The sequence below is a fragment of the Venturia canescens genome, chromosome 1 (assembly GCF_019457755.1).
Source record: "Venturia canescens isolate UGA chromosome 1, ASM1945775v1, whole genome shotgun sequence".
In the NCBI taxonomy this organism is placed as follows: Eukaryota; Metazoa; Arthropoda; class Insecta; order Hymenoptera; family Ichneumonidae; genus Venturia; species Venturia canescens.
The window spans coordinates 26,960,866-26,977,243 of record NC_057421.1 but is presented as its reverse complement, the minus strand read 5'-3'; the positions used below and the strand labels follow the sequence as shown (position 1 = coordinate 26,977,243).

At 42.1% G+C, this 16,378-nt stretch overlaps 1 protein-coding gene across 4 annotated transcripts in view; it reads left to right on the top strand.

Moving 5' to 3' along the window:
- LOC122411342 (uncharacterized) overlaps window positions 1-16,378 on the top strand; it is a 181,254-nt gene that overhangs the window by 116,782 nt on the left and 48,094 nt on the right. For 3 of the 4 annotated variants that reach the window (XM_043420101.1, XM_043420089.1, XM_043420095.1), the window contains one exon: window positions 4,956-5,015. The exons of the other annotated variant lie outside the window; for it this stretch is intronic. The gene's annotated coding sequence lies outside the window, so the exon portion shown is untranslated. The remainder of the gene's footprint in view (window positions 1-4,955; window positions 5,016-16,378) is intronic. 4 annotated transcript variants of the gene reach the window in all.

Sequence of the window (16,378 nt, the reverse complement as noted above, 5' to 3'; positions counted from 1 at the left end):
CTCATCCTTCGTTAGATACTACGAGGACTTTATGAGCGCATAACGGAGAATACACAGAGAACACGTATACGTTGAAGGATAAAGGGGGGAGCTAGATCGGACGCTTGAAATGTATTGCGCGTAGGTTCACTCGGGACGGAAATGTTGCGAAAATGACGCTAAAGTTTGCAACGTTGGAGTCCAACGAAATGGTCTAAAAAAAAGCCTCCAATAATTCCAGTAATTCTTCAATTTCATTCTCTGCCAAATTTGCAATTCGTAGTTTCTCAAGCTGCGCACCGATGCTTCGTGAAATGAAAAATTGGTCAATTAAAATTGTACAAATGAAAACTTCAGCGTCGTTTGCCAAAAGTTTAACGAAAGGTTGATGCGAATTGTTTGTACGCGCGTACACGAAATGTGAAATTCATTGTCCATGCACATGCGGATACAGTGATTTTTACTTTGGACGATAGAGCGTCCGCATTATAGTTCAATGGAGGAGTATCGACGTCTGACAAATTGAGCATCCATTATTCTCCGAAAGGATCAATTGGTTTCCTATTCATACGTGTGGACAATGCGAAATGCCTGTGACTAACCTGTAGAAACTAGAGATGTAGTTGGTGAGAACTGGCGCTGATGCTAGGAGTGAATTCGCGAGGACAGTATCGAGCGACGCGTGTGCCGGCGTGACGACAACCAGGGCGCGTCCCGCACGTATATACGCGACGGACGACACGAGGAAAGCTTTTACCCGCCTCCCTTTCTCCTTCGCAGCCGTCCTAACAAGCAGCACCTCATCGCCGCGGTTCCTTCCTCTCCTCCCGTATCTACGGAATCCAACCTTTCTTCGTTTATTCGTTCCCGGAGAGCAGACACCACCCCGTCGAGATTGGCACAAATCCAAGAAAAATAGTTCTCTCTCCTCCGTCCATCATTCAGCAGCTGAATCTCTCGGAGTGCAAGAAGAAAACGGATACCTCGAACGAAAATGGGAGAAAGACAACAAGACGGAAACTGTAACTCTGCTCGCTGGATATAGACGTCGCGATGGAATTTATCATTTCAGAACTCATCGTTCAAATAAAATGGCTGTTCTTAATTCGCTCGTAGTATGTTGCTCATTCGTTTAAAATAATAAAAAAAAAAGCGGACGGAAAAAGCATTTTGATTGAACTGCCCCCAGGCGCAGGTCAATAGTATCACAAAACTTAATAACATCAACTAAACCGTATTGGAAGGAGTGTCTCAACGCGCATGCACAGAAGTAAGGAAAACATCACCCGGTGCGGAGATTTCCTTTCACTAGTCTATAAAAGAACTTGTTTATTTACTTGGTAAATGAAAGAGAATGACAGGGCACGTTGAAGGATTCATCACCCTTGTGGTTAAGTCTGGGGTGTGTTTCACGAGCGTAGGCTAACAAGTGAAGCGTTCCAGATGTTAGTACGCAGTTCGTATCGGCGATAGAGTGTGTCCCATGGAAGCTGGGGTAGTAGGGTACTTGGATATGTTTGCGCATCAACCGTTTTATATAGGCCAGTGACTGGGAACCGTCATGAAGAGAGTTTGCCACTTTCCCGAAGAATGAATCGAATCCTTGCGTTACGAGGGCATCGGAAACTGGAAAAAGAAGAGAATGCGCGCACACGTAGAACATAACAGTGCCACAGCGGAGTGCGGCACAACGTGGATTATAGCGGAAAAAGAATATGACGGTGCTGGCTTCAGCGACTCTCGGGACAGGTTTTCATCTCCTGGCAATCTCGTTTATTTCTCGCCCCACCTGGATAACATCGAAACGACAAGGTTTCCTTCGGGACATGCTCTCGTTCTTGCCTTCTCTTTGTTTCTGTCATTGAGCGCTCTGAGCAAACCATTTCAAACTCGTAATGGCATGGCCGTTCTGTTAGAGTGACGGAAAAAGATTTTTTCTTCAGATCTCACGGTACAAGTTTCATGCTTCTTGAGTCCCCTGGTATTTATTCGATCTTCACTTTATTCGATCATTTGATTTTCCGATCTCGCGAAAGCAGCCAGAAAACTATTGCCGATCCTGTGGAAAATGTATGGTACATTTCGAGGATTGGGAGCCAGCCAGGAGGAGAGGAACTTGGGAGAATCATCCGAAAAGATCAAAAAAGATCTCATGTCGGTTCTATTAGATGGGAGTGGCACGAATCGCTTTCGGGAACGGGCATTTCGCATGTATAGAGGCAATGCCTTCTCGCTCGCTTACGATGTATCGTCTCCTCGCGTTGTTGTCTTCGTCTTCTGCCTCCCTCCGTCGTCATCTTCGCGAGAAAACCGCGCGGAGGGAGGCGTCGAAATTGGCGCAATTTCAGACAAAAATAAATAAACGCGCCCGCGGTAGGGAATAAGAGAAAAGTGCCTAGCCAAAGAGTGAACGAGAGTGAGCTCGCATTCATACGACACAGACGTTCTGGAAATAGGCACCTGGAATTTGCTGCCGGGGGTTCCCGGGTCATAGTCACCGTAACACGGACCATTCAGTTATCCCGAGACGACCAGACTACACGCCATTCATTTTCTCTCCTCCCCATCTGTCTCTCTTCCTTTTCATTCTCTCTTCTCTTTCCTCTTCTCTCCCTCTTCGTCTTCCTTCTTCTTATTTCTTTCGTCTTGCCTCGCTTCGAACCGTAACTCTCCTTGCCAGCGGCTGTCGCTCTTATGTGGCTTCTCTGTACATGAAATTCTGCTCCGGGCGTATCAGCTAGCAACTCCGTCGCCTTGCCCACATCTTTCGGGTCATAGGTACGAATTTGCTCTGTACATTTTGTTCTCTTCTCTTCACTTACTGTCCAGAAATGTCTCATTTTATTTGACCAATTCTCATTGTCCATTATTTATTTTATTTTATTTATTTTTTTTTTTTCAACGCGGCTTCGTAACGTTTCAAAACTTATCACGACCCATTATGAGCTTAATTATATAGAATTCAAATTCCGAGGCTTCCACGGCTACTGCTAGCATATAGCAAATATGAGGCTTCCAGGTGGATCATGCTGAAACGCTACTCCGCATCGATTCGGAAGCCTCTAATTTCTATAATACAGAAATTAATTCGAATTGTTTTTGGAGTATACATTTGTCCTTATTTGCACGTCGATTTGTGTATGAATAATTGTTTTTGCTACGTGCAACCAAATATGGCTAAAATATAAAGCTGTAATTCGTGTTGTTTGGGAGGTTTTTTTTCGATAATTTTTGGAAATGATCTTCGCTATTTTAATGAGAGAACATTTAACTCGAGCGAGATTATTTAGAGGAAATATAATATCATGAATTTCAGTATCAAATACGAACATAATCACATGCACATAGTTTCATTATATTGTATAATGGAATATTTCATGACTGAGTTTATGGACCCGTTAAGTTGAATGGGATGAATTCGTGCCATGAACTTTCGTTGATGACGCATGTAACGCTTGAAGAGCAAACGCAACGAGGAGGAGAGGCAAATATTTAATACATAGGCATTGCGGAAATCCGATGAGGCCAGAAACTCAGTGCACATTAACGAACAGCCCTCACGGGGAAAACCCTTTTCCGTATCCGCCAGATGCGTTCCCGGTTGGTCGAACAACCACATTTGCAAGCTCCATGCACACACATCATAGTAAATGTAAACAGATTTATTTCTCTCTTTTCACTTTGTTTCTCTTCCACCGCTGTGAGCTTCGTTCTAAAACAGATTTCGAAAGCTCTCGTAACCATTCACGCAAATATCTCTTTGAAATTGTATAATCAAGTATTTTCGACCGATTCCACACGTCGAGTATTCCCGAGCCCTTGAATCCCTGCTGGATATTTCGAATTCGGAACGAGTGAAGGGAAAGGAAGGATAAAAATGTCACGGATCATACGCGCGAGAGGACTCCGCATCCGGGCCTACTCTGGCCCTTGGAGCTTCTTTCCCCCTTTCTCTTTTGCCTCCTCTATGTGTCTTAATGAGTCTGGAAATTCTGCAAAACAAACGCGAGGGAGGTGCTGGAGGGAATGTTGGTGATGTTGGTCGAGGGTGCTTTCGTGATTTATGGTCCCACCTCCCGCTCCTTTCTCCTTTCTCGCACCGTTGGACTTCTCTTTTGGCGCAAAGGACCTGTCTGCGTACGGCCGCGTATACCGAAATACACTACACGCATGCATGTACACGAGAGTATTCCTTTGGTCATCGGGATTTGCCGGACCGATAAGCTTCCGAGAATGCAGGATTTCGCGTTCCCGCAGCGCGATCCCGAATAAACGATAAAAAAATTTCGTGTTAAACTCAATGGCGATAGTGAGGATGAAAGAACGAATCGAGAGGAGCGGAGCGCAGAGGGAGAGGCGCAACGGGGAGGAGAAAAGATTTGTGGTTTTGTCGATATAACATCGGAGTCGTTATTTTATTTTTGCAATTATTTGCTGCATTCGAAAGGGCTTAAATATAGAATATCTCTATTTCGAATATTTTTCATGCGTGTATATCATGAAGCTCTGCAATGAACGGTACAAGATAAAAAATGAAAAAGGAAAATTCTTCCGTGGGTCCCGGTCCTGTGCAGTGTTGTCGAGACTACTTTTTTTACGTGTTGAATTTTATCACCACGCGTTATTGAGTATTTCAACACGTACCAAGTAATCCGTATGTATCGTTTACTTTTAAATTTTTCAATGTAGTATTAAATGACGGAGTGGCCTACCCTCTAAAAATATTTTTCAAGTGCTTACACAATGATACCAACAAAAAATGAACAGAAGAAGAATGAACGGAAGAATTTAGCGGAGATAAAGACTACTGCAGCTCGGAAAGAGTTTCAGATGCTGTTCAGCGTTTTAAAATTTATCGTAAAACACTAATAATGACACCGATCATCGGAGTAATTCGGTTAATGGAATTGACTGAATTTTTGGTACCTCGCACCGAGTGCGATTTTTCAAGTTTACTTTTTCTTGTATGTCTGCAGATCACGTTCTTGGAGAAGTCACTAATTCTCGGTGGTGTCTGGATAGCGGCTTAAACGAAGGTAATTGCTCGAAGAATGATTATTTCATAGCGGCTAATGAGCGGAGTGGGTGAATTCCGGAGTAATACTGTACACGTAGACACGTGTGTCTGGTGGATGAGCAGATGTGTGCGCTTTAGTTGGTCGATCGTTGGGCACTTTTGTGCTTCGCTTTATTCGCCAGACACGTTTTAATACCCCTGGCGTTCTAATTTCGATGCAACTATTTACGAAAGGGTGATGAGACAGAGAGAGTGTAAGAGGAGGAGAAAGGGGAAGAATGAGAAAGAGGGAATCCGTTGGTGATGTTGGTAGATGCGGTGCGCCTGCCTACACTGTGATTATCCCCTACCAGGTTCGGCAACTTTTTCATTCTTCCGTGGACCGCGCGATAGATAGAGGGAGCGACAGTCAAGAACACATCTCTGGTTGCGGATCCCTCTGGACACAGGCTGAGCTTGAAACAGCAAAAAAGAGAAAACTGAGAGGATGCGCGTGGAGGTTCATAAATAACGTCCGACAAAAACCGGCGGGTTCCCTTCGCGTTTCAATCTTTTTTCCCCCCATTTTTTTAATATTAAGTTTTTTTTCAATCGTTTCCTTTCTCGCCGCCTCGCATCGTAGCATCCTGGTGCGCCCGAGTGTTGGCGTTCGCGCATGTGCTTGTTTCGCTCGGGCAATCTATCTTGTGCATGCACACATCATTTTGGGGCTGCTGGCACCTTTACTCTCGCACTCGTCGCGCGGAAGAGCTTCGCGGAGCCTGAAAGTTTCACGATAACGACCGCTTGTTCTATGCCGTTTCGAAGATACTATACATTTTTATTTTTTCCTCTAGCTTTTCTCTCTCCCGCGAGATAGCACTCCGCTCAGCCGTACGAGTCCCTGTAGTTTATACGCAATATGTAGTCGGCCTTTTGCACTCTTCCGTTCGGGGAGTAGTTTCACTCCGATACTGCACAGATTTTACCATGCGACGCGCGAAATATCTGGGAAAGAAGGAGACAGGAATAGAGATGAGTCTACTCCAAATAGCACGAAACAACGGTACGCGTGTGTTGTCGAGTAGGCACTATGAAGGAGAGGGAGCAATGGATATTTTATGCACGTACCAGCGTAGAATGTCACGTGATTGTCGACTATCACAGACTCGATTCTTTCCCTTCGTATCTTTCTTCCACTACTCTGATCCAGTAGCTCCGCAACGAGTCATGAAACTTTTGATGATCGACACTTTCAGGAGAACGCATTTTTGTGCAAATCGTTCTTAATGTTTATCATGCAATTTTTTAGCGCTACCGTTTATGCTTCCATATGCAAATGAAAAGAGAGAGAGGAAGTCATTTGTTTCTGCATTGGAACCCTATTCCATTAACGCGTCTCAGTGCTCGCAATTATCGCTGGAATAATTAATTGACCTGCACTTCGCGCGGCGGTTATATCTAGCCTGCTCTATCGTTCCCTTCATAATGAGCAGTTCGATCGGTTTAATAGCCGAATGATGATAATTGAATGATGATGAAAACACTCTCGTTGCCGATAATAATTGTGCGATTAAAAAGCCCTGAAGATATATGCGATGATCAGGCAAACCTGATTTCATCAAACACTCATTTTTCCTACTGCATTTTTCGAACGATTTAGTTTGTTTACATTCTAAAATATTAGCTTAGATAGTCGACAGAAAAATTGCCATTCCGAAATTGCGTGTGGTTGCGGGTAATGTGGAGAGAATCATGGACTTGGATCGGGACATCGATGCTTCAAAAAGCTCATGTGTTATTAAAATATAACAGTTTTACCATTTTATAACAGCACTTTGACGTAGTAATTCGCGCGTTTACCACAAGTTTGACTCGAAAATTGCGCAGCATCCCGAGGAGGTGCGTTCTGGAGGTTGAAAAAGCGCGAGCATTTAATCTTTTGCTTTAGATTCCCTTCATTCAGTTATTCATATACTTAGGATCTTTGTTCTTTAGAAAATTTGAAAAAATATGTCACTCATTCGTGTGTCTGAACGCGTCGAAGCGACAGGTCGTTTAGGAACAGTAAAGAATTTTCGTAAATCCAGATACCGAAGTAAATTTTTACGTCAATCTTATCTATCTCCTGCTGCCTCGAATACTTTTTTCAATTATTGCAGTAGTCCTCTACACGAAGGTTTATACGTTGAACTATCATTGCGCATAATATTTTTTCTCAATTATTGCTGCAATTTGCTGGTAGAACGTTCTGTTGTTAAAAAAATAATGTGATTGTGATTACGGGGATGAGGATCAAATATTTGTTTCTCTTACACTTATGGACAAAAACTATCTTCACATTCGCTTGTGTGAAAATTTTTTATTTATTGTTCAAATCATCAAATGAATAATATTAATAACTATCCGTTTTTATGAATTTCACTAATACGTAGTTGATCGCCAGGTAAAAATAGTACCATAATCAACTTGTCCTGACCGTGAGGTCGGTTGACCCAAATTTCGTCAAAAAGCGATTTAATATCTCATTTCGTTTCACCTTTAAAAATTCAAATTTTTATCTGAGACAGAGGAAGGTTGCTTCTATCCGAAATAATCATTTGGTTTTTGAAATCATGTTTAGTTCCTTGTTTACAAGGAATAGTTTGAAACGTTGACCAACCAGCCCCGGTCTCCCCTATAAAAATTAAGAAATTTGTTTTTTAAGGAAGTTCGAACGACGTGATGAAAAATTGAAATGTAATCGATGCTTGCATCGTGTGGGATCTTTGTCTCTGTAATGCGCGGTTTTCAAACGTTGGTTATGCATGCATTTCCTTTATATACAAATATAGTAAATCTGTATTAGGTATATAGGAATGGAAGCTTTGGCGTAGTCGTGGTCGCGATGTATAGAAGGGGCGATGGGTACGAAAGCACCATCACCGGCACCTCGATGCTTACGGCGAGCCGCGGATTCGTGCGGTGGTGAGCGAGAGAGCGTCGAAAGCGCGAGAGTTTCCGCGGAGAATCTTGATTACGACATTCTTGCGCCAGTCCTAGGGATACCACGAGCCTGATGCGAGACCGCGGCGTCGTCAGCATTGGTCGCGCGAGCACGGTTTCTCCGTACATATGTAGATGGTGCATTTTGTAGCTAACGTACCGGGGTCGGAGGCGTATAAGCGCACCAACAAACACTCCCGAGAGTACACCTAGCTGCTGTGCTCACTGGCTCAAAAATTCTACAGCGCTTGTTAAATCGTCGTAAAACCATCGAGCTGCACACTCGCGGGATGCATATATTCTATATAAATATATTTCCACAAATAAAGCGAATGTTCCCACAGGAAAACTGCTCGAGAAAGGACGAGAGACATAAAAAGAGAAGCAACTAAAATTGCCAGCTGTTTTCAAATGCTTTTTAAAACTCTTTGAAAATATAAATATTTCGGACACCTTTTTTCACGGCACGGTTGCGTGCCAATTTAAATTAATAAAGAACTTTGCTGCACTTGAAAAATTCCTGAGTGCGTTGATTGTTTCATCGTTCGAACCGCAGGTCGAATCAGGCTCTTGAAATTTTAACCCATTTATGTTACGGCCTATGGATAATTCATCGAGATCTCGATTCCGCAATGAGTACTAAATTTTTTAATCGACATCAGCTCCGTGTGTTCGTTAAAACGCGTTGGCAATACTCGCCTTCGTTTTCATGAACGAAAATTTGCTTAACGAGCTTTTTCTTGTAGCTCGCCGGTTCGATGTAACTCAATTTTCAGAGGGTGAGGTAGAATGCGAGAGAAAAGGGGGAACGGCTGCGAAAATGGTCGGAAAACATCGACGCATAATAACACGAACACTTCCTCGTGTTCATCGAGATAAACAGCGACGATATGTGACGAAGATAAATCCATAAAGTTCGAGAGAGAGAGAGAGAGAGTGGAGAGCTACATTGTGACTCTCATCGAATATTAATAGCGAGCTGAAACCGCTGTTGTAGTTATAGCTACGCGCAGCAAAAGCGGCTCATATATTTGCAATCAGGCTACTAAAATCGCTGTAAATATCGCGTGGAAAACGTAATGTTCTTCAATTTTTCTTTCCCCGAGTGATAAGAGAACATTTTGTCGTTAACCATACACAGCTCTACTCACTTTTATGATCGCGCTGTGTTTACACCTGTGACAAAAGGAGAAAACAATCGACCTCGGACTATGGTTAAATGTTAACAGAGCGCAATGATTGAAAATAAAAATTAATGATAAGTTGAAATATAAATATAATTCTGCACAATCAATGACGGACGCTCAATTCTTTTATGTCCATTGCATTCGAAAATTTTACATTGATTAAGGTGCGTTGATGAGATTTATAGAAATTATGCCTACGGAGATTCACAATCTGGATTGTTTTTGAAGCAATTGTAATTAGGACGGTACGAGCATGGAAAGCTCTTTACGCGATAACAAAAACCCTCGACCAAAAGCTGTTTGGCTAATAGTAGAATTCGTACATACATATATATATATACGTACACCAACATAGCGATTACAACACGAGCAGAGTGTCAACGAGCTTAAACATCGGATGACTAAAGTGTAATTGGTTTGCCAGTGAACGAGCTCGTTTTCGAGCAAGAGAGAAACGAGGAGAATTCAGTGAACGGACCTAGCAAAACTTTCGGCTACCCTCGACCATATTCAGGTTCACCAGTGTCTCTCGTTTCGTGTTCTGGCCATTCAGGGTTGTTCTCTATCCCCCCAATGAACCGTTTTATCATTGGAGGAGCACGAAAACGGATAGAGAATTTTAGTTAGAGTGTGAAAAAAACGGAGAGCCAGAGGTTTGTGGAAATTACAAAAGCAGAGATCATATATGTTCGGCATGAAAAATCATCTTGTGTTTGTATCATTTTAATCTTTCAATTTGGGGAGGGTCAGTTGAATCTTCGAACTTTTGTCACGTACAAATTTTGTATTTGTTTTGTTTTTCTGCCCCTGTTTCCTCTTTTCTGCGTTCTTCACTCTTTCACTTTATCTGCCCTACCCCTTTATCCTCTTTCGTTCCCCCTGTGCCTTTTCCTCCTTCCCCCCATCCCTTCTTCCACTCTTATTTTCCTACATTCAACTCATCTACCTCAATCTCATTTTGGCTTTCGAATCCGCAAATGTGTGCTTGAACTTTCGACGTTTAATTTTGTTTCTCGTTACCGAACGAAATGTAAAGTTCGGTCTTACACGGAATGTACAAAGGTATTAAAATATTTTCACGATGCAAATTTTGCATCTAATGTAAATTGACAGAATGAGAAAGAGATTTTGAGAAATTGAGAATTTCTACGTACCATGTAAAACATTGCTTTGCTCTCATAAGCACAGAAATAGAATAAATAAAGCTCTACGGGATTTCTACTGGCAGTCAACCATTAAAGGGTTTACCTTAATTAGACGGGCAAGAAAAAGACTATTTTCGCGAATTTTTTTAACTGGTATAAATTGTAAATATGAAAAATACACTCTTAAAATACACGAAATTATTTTACTCAGTTTTCGTACAGAAAAATTGAGAAGACAGGTCCAAAAACAAGATGGGTGTGCGCTGTTGATAAAATCTCTGGAATGGATGATCGGATAAAAAAAAAATAAAAATGGTTTTAGATTCAATAGGTAAATGGCTAAAACGCATATTATACGATTTTTTATTTTTTCAAAAATGACTAAATGGCGGCCATTTTTCCAAAAACTACGAAAAAACATAATTTTTTTTCATCGTTTTTTGCAAAAAAATCATAGTTTCGCTCAAAATTTCAAAATTCGTATGATATGCGCTATAGCTATAGTCATAAAGAACACGTGGTAAAATTTTGGTAAGGATCGGTTGAATAGTTTCGTAAATTTATCAACTAAACGCGTTTAAAGAAAGGCACTGGGCCGAGTAAACGTCGCTCAAAGTACATTTAGACTGCTCAGATCTTTATAAAATTTGACTATATGATACTTTTAAATGTGTATACTTTCGAAAAATGCAATAAAAAAAATCAAGTTTTCGAAAATTCCAATGAGAGTAAGTAGACCCCTTAATTTTTTAAATAACATAGTAGCAGTACGAACGAACGCTGAGTCTGAGCTTGCAACATGCGGAAGACAACTCATTTTTCCATGCTTCATTTTGCAAGCACAGCACCAACTTGATCGTGCTGTACTCGAAATCAATACGGTCACGAGGTCAAGAGCCTCATCGAGTGTGACGTAATATTCTTCTTAAGCACGTATATGCAGATTCATTCACCTACTTCCGATTTATCACATAATATTACGCATCACCAAAAGAAAACAGAAGCAAGATAAAAAGGAAAAAATGTACCAGCAGCCCGATCCAATGCTTGATATTCAAATATGTTAACTCTCATGATTCGAAGTAAATCTTATTATACGAATTCCCCTCGAACTTTAGTATTCCGCGATGGCAGAACAGGTCAAAAACGAAAAATACAAATACGCATATTATCATATAAAAACATGAATGCGAGACGTGCATGCAGGTTTTGCCGAGACATTCGCGATGGATCAGAATATTCAATAGAATTAGCCTCGGTTCGCCTTCGTGTTTTCTTCGCTCGTTGCTCACGGTATCGCTATCCCATAAGCCAATTTTCTTTTCCTACCTAAAGGGGCTCTAGATTTGTTGAACTTTCTATTTACATACGACTTTTCTTCCATCGACAGTCGATGAACTGCTATTTACTTCATTTTTCTTGTAACCCAAAGAAAACATCAACGAAGCTGAAGACCGGAGCTACAGATCTTTGGTTCGTATTAGAAGTAATCGGGGAAAAAAAAAAACATCGTCGAAACGACTCTTTGATTCGTAGTAGCCGCCTCCCATAAAAATGGTTATCGACCTTTTGTGAGGCACGCGATTCTGGTACTTTGTCATCGAACATTTTTATCGTATGTGAGATTCCGTATATTCGCGCACCTGTACAATGCGATCGAGGGAAAACCTTTTTACAAAGGAGTTGTAACGTCTTACATTCAACTCCATTTTCACCATCAAAAACCGTTCCGCGTGGGATAAAATATCTACGTGGGAAAGAAGTGATCACTTTTAGAAATTTTATCAAATAATTTTTCGAGTTTTCTTGAGGAAAAAAGAATTTATTTTTCATTAAGACGAAATGCGGAAATTTCGAATTATGCAATCGAGGAGGGGCGGGGGGGGGGGGGGCTTATGGAAGTGGTAATTTAATTTGCCGAATGAGAAGACTCGCTGCGACGAGAAAAAAAGCGTTGGGAGGGTTTTCAATTTCAGAGGATAACGATTCGACATTCGTATTAGCTGCGGAGGATGCGAATCGGAGGTAGCAGAAGATTGTGAAAATCAAGAAGGAGCGGAACGAGAAAGAACAGCTCCTGTGTTCGCAGCATCCTTCCAATCGATCTCTCTCTCTCTCTCTCTCTCTCTCTCTCTCTCTCTCTCTCTCTCTCTCTCTCTCTCTCTCTCTCTCTCTCTCTCTCTCTCCTTCTCATTCTCTTTTTCCCTTTTCATCTTTCTCTATCAAGGAGCGAGTATAGTATAACGGTTTGAAGAATATACCTCGATCTCTGGGATTCTTCCGTAGTCTGAACATTGCACAATATCGATAGAGTCAACGGCAAACGATCCTGAGAAGACGTAGAAAAAAGGTTGAAAAAGAGAGACGGGGGGAGGGTAGACTACGAGAGGAAATCTCGCGCATGTCTACGTCGTTCGACAATCCTAAAGTATACATATAGCTGAAGAATAATAGGAAAAAAAGTCAAATCCATTAACGGCTTTCATCGAATTTTTGCTGGAAGGTCTCGAGGCGAGTCTCACCGGCGCAGATCAAGTGCATTCACGCGTTCGTGCATCTAAAAAGTGCTATCTGGCGCATCTCCGTACGGTCTTATATGTAGCCACATATAGATATGTGGCAGGATCGAATGGTTATAAAAAAACGAAAAAACATCGTAGCTGAAACTCGTCAAAGTCAAAACGACCCGATTTAATTTATTATCTGGCGAATCGAATCCAATACAAAAAGGAAAGTATATTCAACATCGAGAGAGTTTATTCATCGAATATCTGTCATTTTCATACGAATTACAGTTATTCGTGAAGATTTTATATCGGTGGATGTCGAGGATAATATTGAACGATCAAGTCAAACACCGGCTCATAAAAGGAAGAAAATTCTAGAGAAAAAAGTTGCTATTAAAAAAATACTGCTAATATATCTACGCCATTTCTGTCGATTTGTATTCCCTGGCACTTCACCCTCTGATACATCGCTGAAAATTCGTTTTTCATCGTTGCTGCCCCCATTAGCAGCCCGCCTATCCCCGACTTATCGATACGTACAGCGCCACGTTTCCGCCACCACACGAGCACACTCGGTCAGAAATTTATGACGGACCATAATAGAGATCGAAGATGTTACGTAAAATGAAGCTGGGGCATGGATTTAGTGAGTTAGGCGGGTCCGGGCCAGTGTAGTTCGATGTAGGAAGCTGTGCTGGGTATATCTGAGCTGTTGCATGCGAATGAGGTGCACGCTGAGAGACGTCAAAAGGCACGAGAAATCTGTACACATATACGAGACGGTGCACTATAGCTACGAGTGGACTTCTGCGAAGCTTTGCCAATATTGCAGTTTGCTCGGCGCTACATGACTTCCGGTATTTCTATACGCTATCATTCCTAGAAGCTTCCACCCTCAATATCCTTTCTCGCTTCGTCTCTCTTTCTCTCACACACAATGTGAAACAAACGCTTTTCCACGTTGGTACAAAGCACCGAGTGATCTTCCTCGTAACGTTATAACGTTATAATGACGGCCCACGTGCACACGTACACACGCAGCTGTGTAATCACAGCTCCGGAAAATGTCACAGTTTGCCGGAAGACTAACGAACGGCAGAAACAACGGTAACGCGCCTGACTAAACTTTGTCGCGTGAATTACGTGCGCGTGTGCGCAACTACTTGTACTCGAGTTCCATGAAGGAGGGAAAGAGCGACAGAGATTCTTGACAAGATCCGAGAAGAATTAAGATCAGGATCAAAGTGCAATAGAACTGTACATTCAGAATTTCCGAGCGAGGGCTCCTGTGTATGATGGGTTTGATGCACTTTCCATGCTACTCCGTAAATATTATTTATATGCTAGTGCGAATACATCCGCGAGTATGGCTCATGCTAACTCGCGAAGCAACCCTATTACGAGATATTCTTTTTGATTGTTCCTTCCAGTATGACCTTTTCCATCAAAATGGTTTTTCTTTTCAGTACTTTACGTCGAGCTGCTTCGTGTCTCTTGGCACACTCCGCTTATTATCTGCTCTTTCACATCGCATTACTTGGTGTCAGACATTTCGATTTTCCCGAAAGAAGAGCTGCAGAATATTTCAATACTTATCTTGAGGTATCGCGAAAACGTTGAGGTAAATACCGAACGAACGAGCATGTCACGAAGCTCTATAATTTCGAGTGATCCGAGTGTTTTTTTTTTCGGTATGAATATCTGTACGTGTGAGCAGACACGCGAGATCCAATTTTGTCGTTTCTCTCAAAGTACTATATCGATAGACCTCGGTATACTCGGAGAATATTGTTTGTACGTTGAGGAAAAAAATGCAAGTCTTTCATCAGCCCGAGATGAAATATATGGATCGGTATTTTCTATGCGTCTTATACTATCCAACCGGAATATACACGCGATACCCGATGGAATAATAATCCGCTTGATCCGTAAGCCATACACAAAGGAGAAGGTTGGGAGGGCAGAGCGCGGTTGATGTTGCACAATCCTACGGACGGTAATCTACTGATCGAAGATGTTTTGGGTTCTCCACATTTCTGTGGATGGCGCATTGTAGAGAGAGAGAGAAAGAGAGGCGAGGAAGATACACTGAAAAAGAGCAAGCGAGCTGGAGCGTGAAGCGAGTAAGCGCCGTCGAAAGATCACGTTTTCACTCCTTCTCTGTATGTCTCTAAGACCATTCGTTCATGTTTTAAATTTGGCTCATGCGGATGAAAATCTATAAAAATGTGGAGGAAGAAAAACAATTGGAGAGATACGAGAATACGAGGAAAAGCGGAAGAGATCAATTGAGATAAAACGAACAGAGTCAGGCGTTCCCGACCACACGGTGATCGCGAAATGCGATGGAAAATTCGAGAATTTCGATACCGTTCTACAAACATTTTACCACCGATAAGTTACGTTTCATCATTCTTTATTGGATGAGAATACATCGCATTATTTCATTACATGCATGCGTGAGTTTTATGACACGAATCATTCGTATATGAAAAAAAGATGAAGTTAAATTCCAGTCAAAATCTGTCAGCTCGAGTTTAATCACCCGACTGAAATCAACACCATTTCCATAATATATGTTTTCGAAATCGTAGCGTCGATGTTGTTCGAATGAATTGAGACTAAAATAGATTAGACCGGTTTTGTTGTTTCGAAATTGCTACGCGCCGCAGCCAGAAAGTTAATTGGCGTTTCTTCGGATGTCCCACGTTGCGTTGTGTACGTCATCAAAGGTTGCACCGAAGGGATTGCGTGTTTTTTTTTTTATTCAAGGAGGAATTCGGAGGGTGCAGAATGTTTGTAACTCTCATTGTTGTCGCTGGCAGAATCTTCGAGTATAAAAGTGGCGCATTCAATCGATCATCAAAAGAGAAAGGCTAGAGCGCGCGATCATCCTGGGAATATACTGAGAATTCTCAGCATCCAAGGACAACATAGAGAGAAAAGTAGCGAGTGATAGACAGAGACAGAAATGAAGACAAGCGATAAATATCGCAGCGAGAATTCTCTCTCTCTCTCTCTTGATTTTCTGTGCCGTGAGTTGGTGCAATACGGGGCAAAGCGCGATGACTCCACGCCTCGAGGCGATAATGTTCTCTCTCGCGCGCTGCTCTCCCGGTTGATCCAACCGTTTTGTATGTGTATAGAGCAGACACGAGCCTCAATCATGAATTACAGGGTAAGAGTGAGAAGGCTGGATATAAAAGCACGAGTCTTCTCTCCTTGCTCTCTCGCTCTCCTTCACACAACCATATGAAAGTGAAAGATAAACGCTTCGGGAGGAGTGAGATTCCTTTGCCTCGATTCATCCTTGCCAAGTTGGCATAGGCAAGCGCTGGTCTCATCTTGCTCGCTCCCTCTCTCCCGCTGATGCATCTCCAGTTCCTGTGCGATGCTGCGAACAGAACCGACTCTTTTTCCTCAGCCTCTTTCTCGCTCTCGCGTCATACGCCACATTTTCAGGTCGCTCACAACTATACCTCATGCCTTTAACTATACGTATATAAATATTCTTCGGTATGTACAAGTGCTGTTCGAGATGATGTTAAGATGAAAGAAAAAAGAATCTTCAAAGCCGAA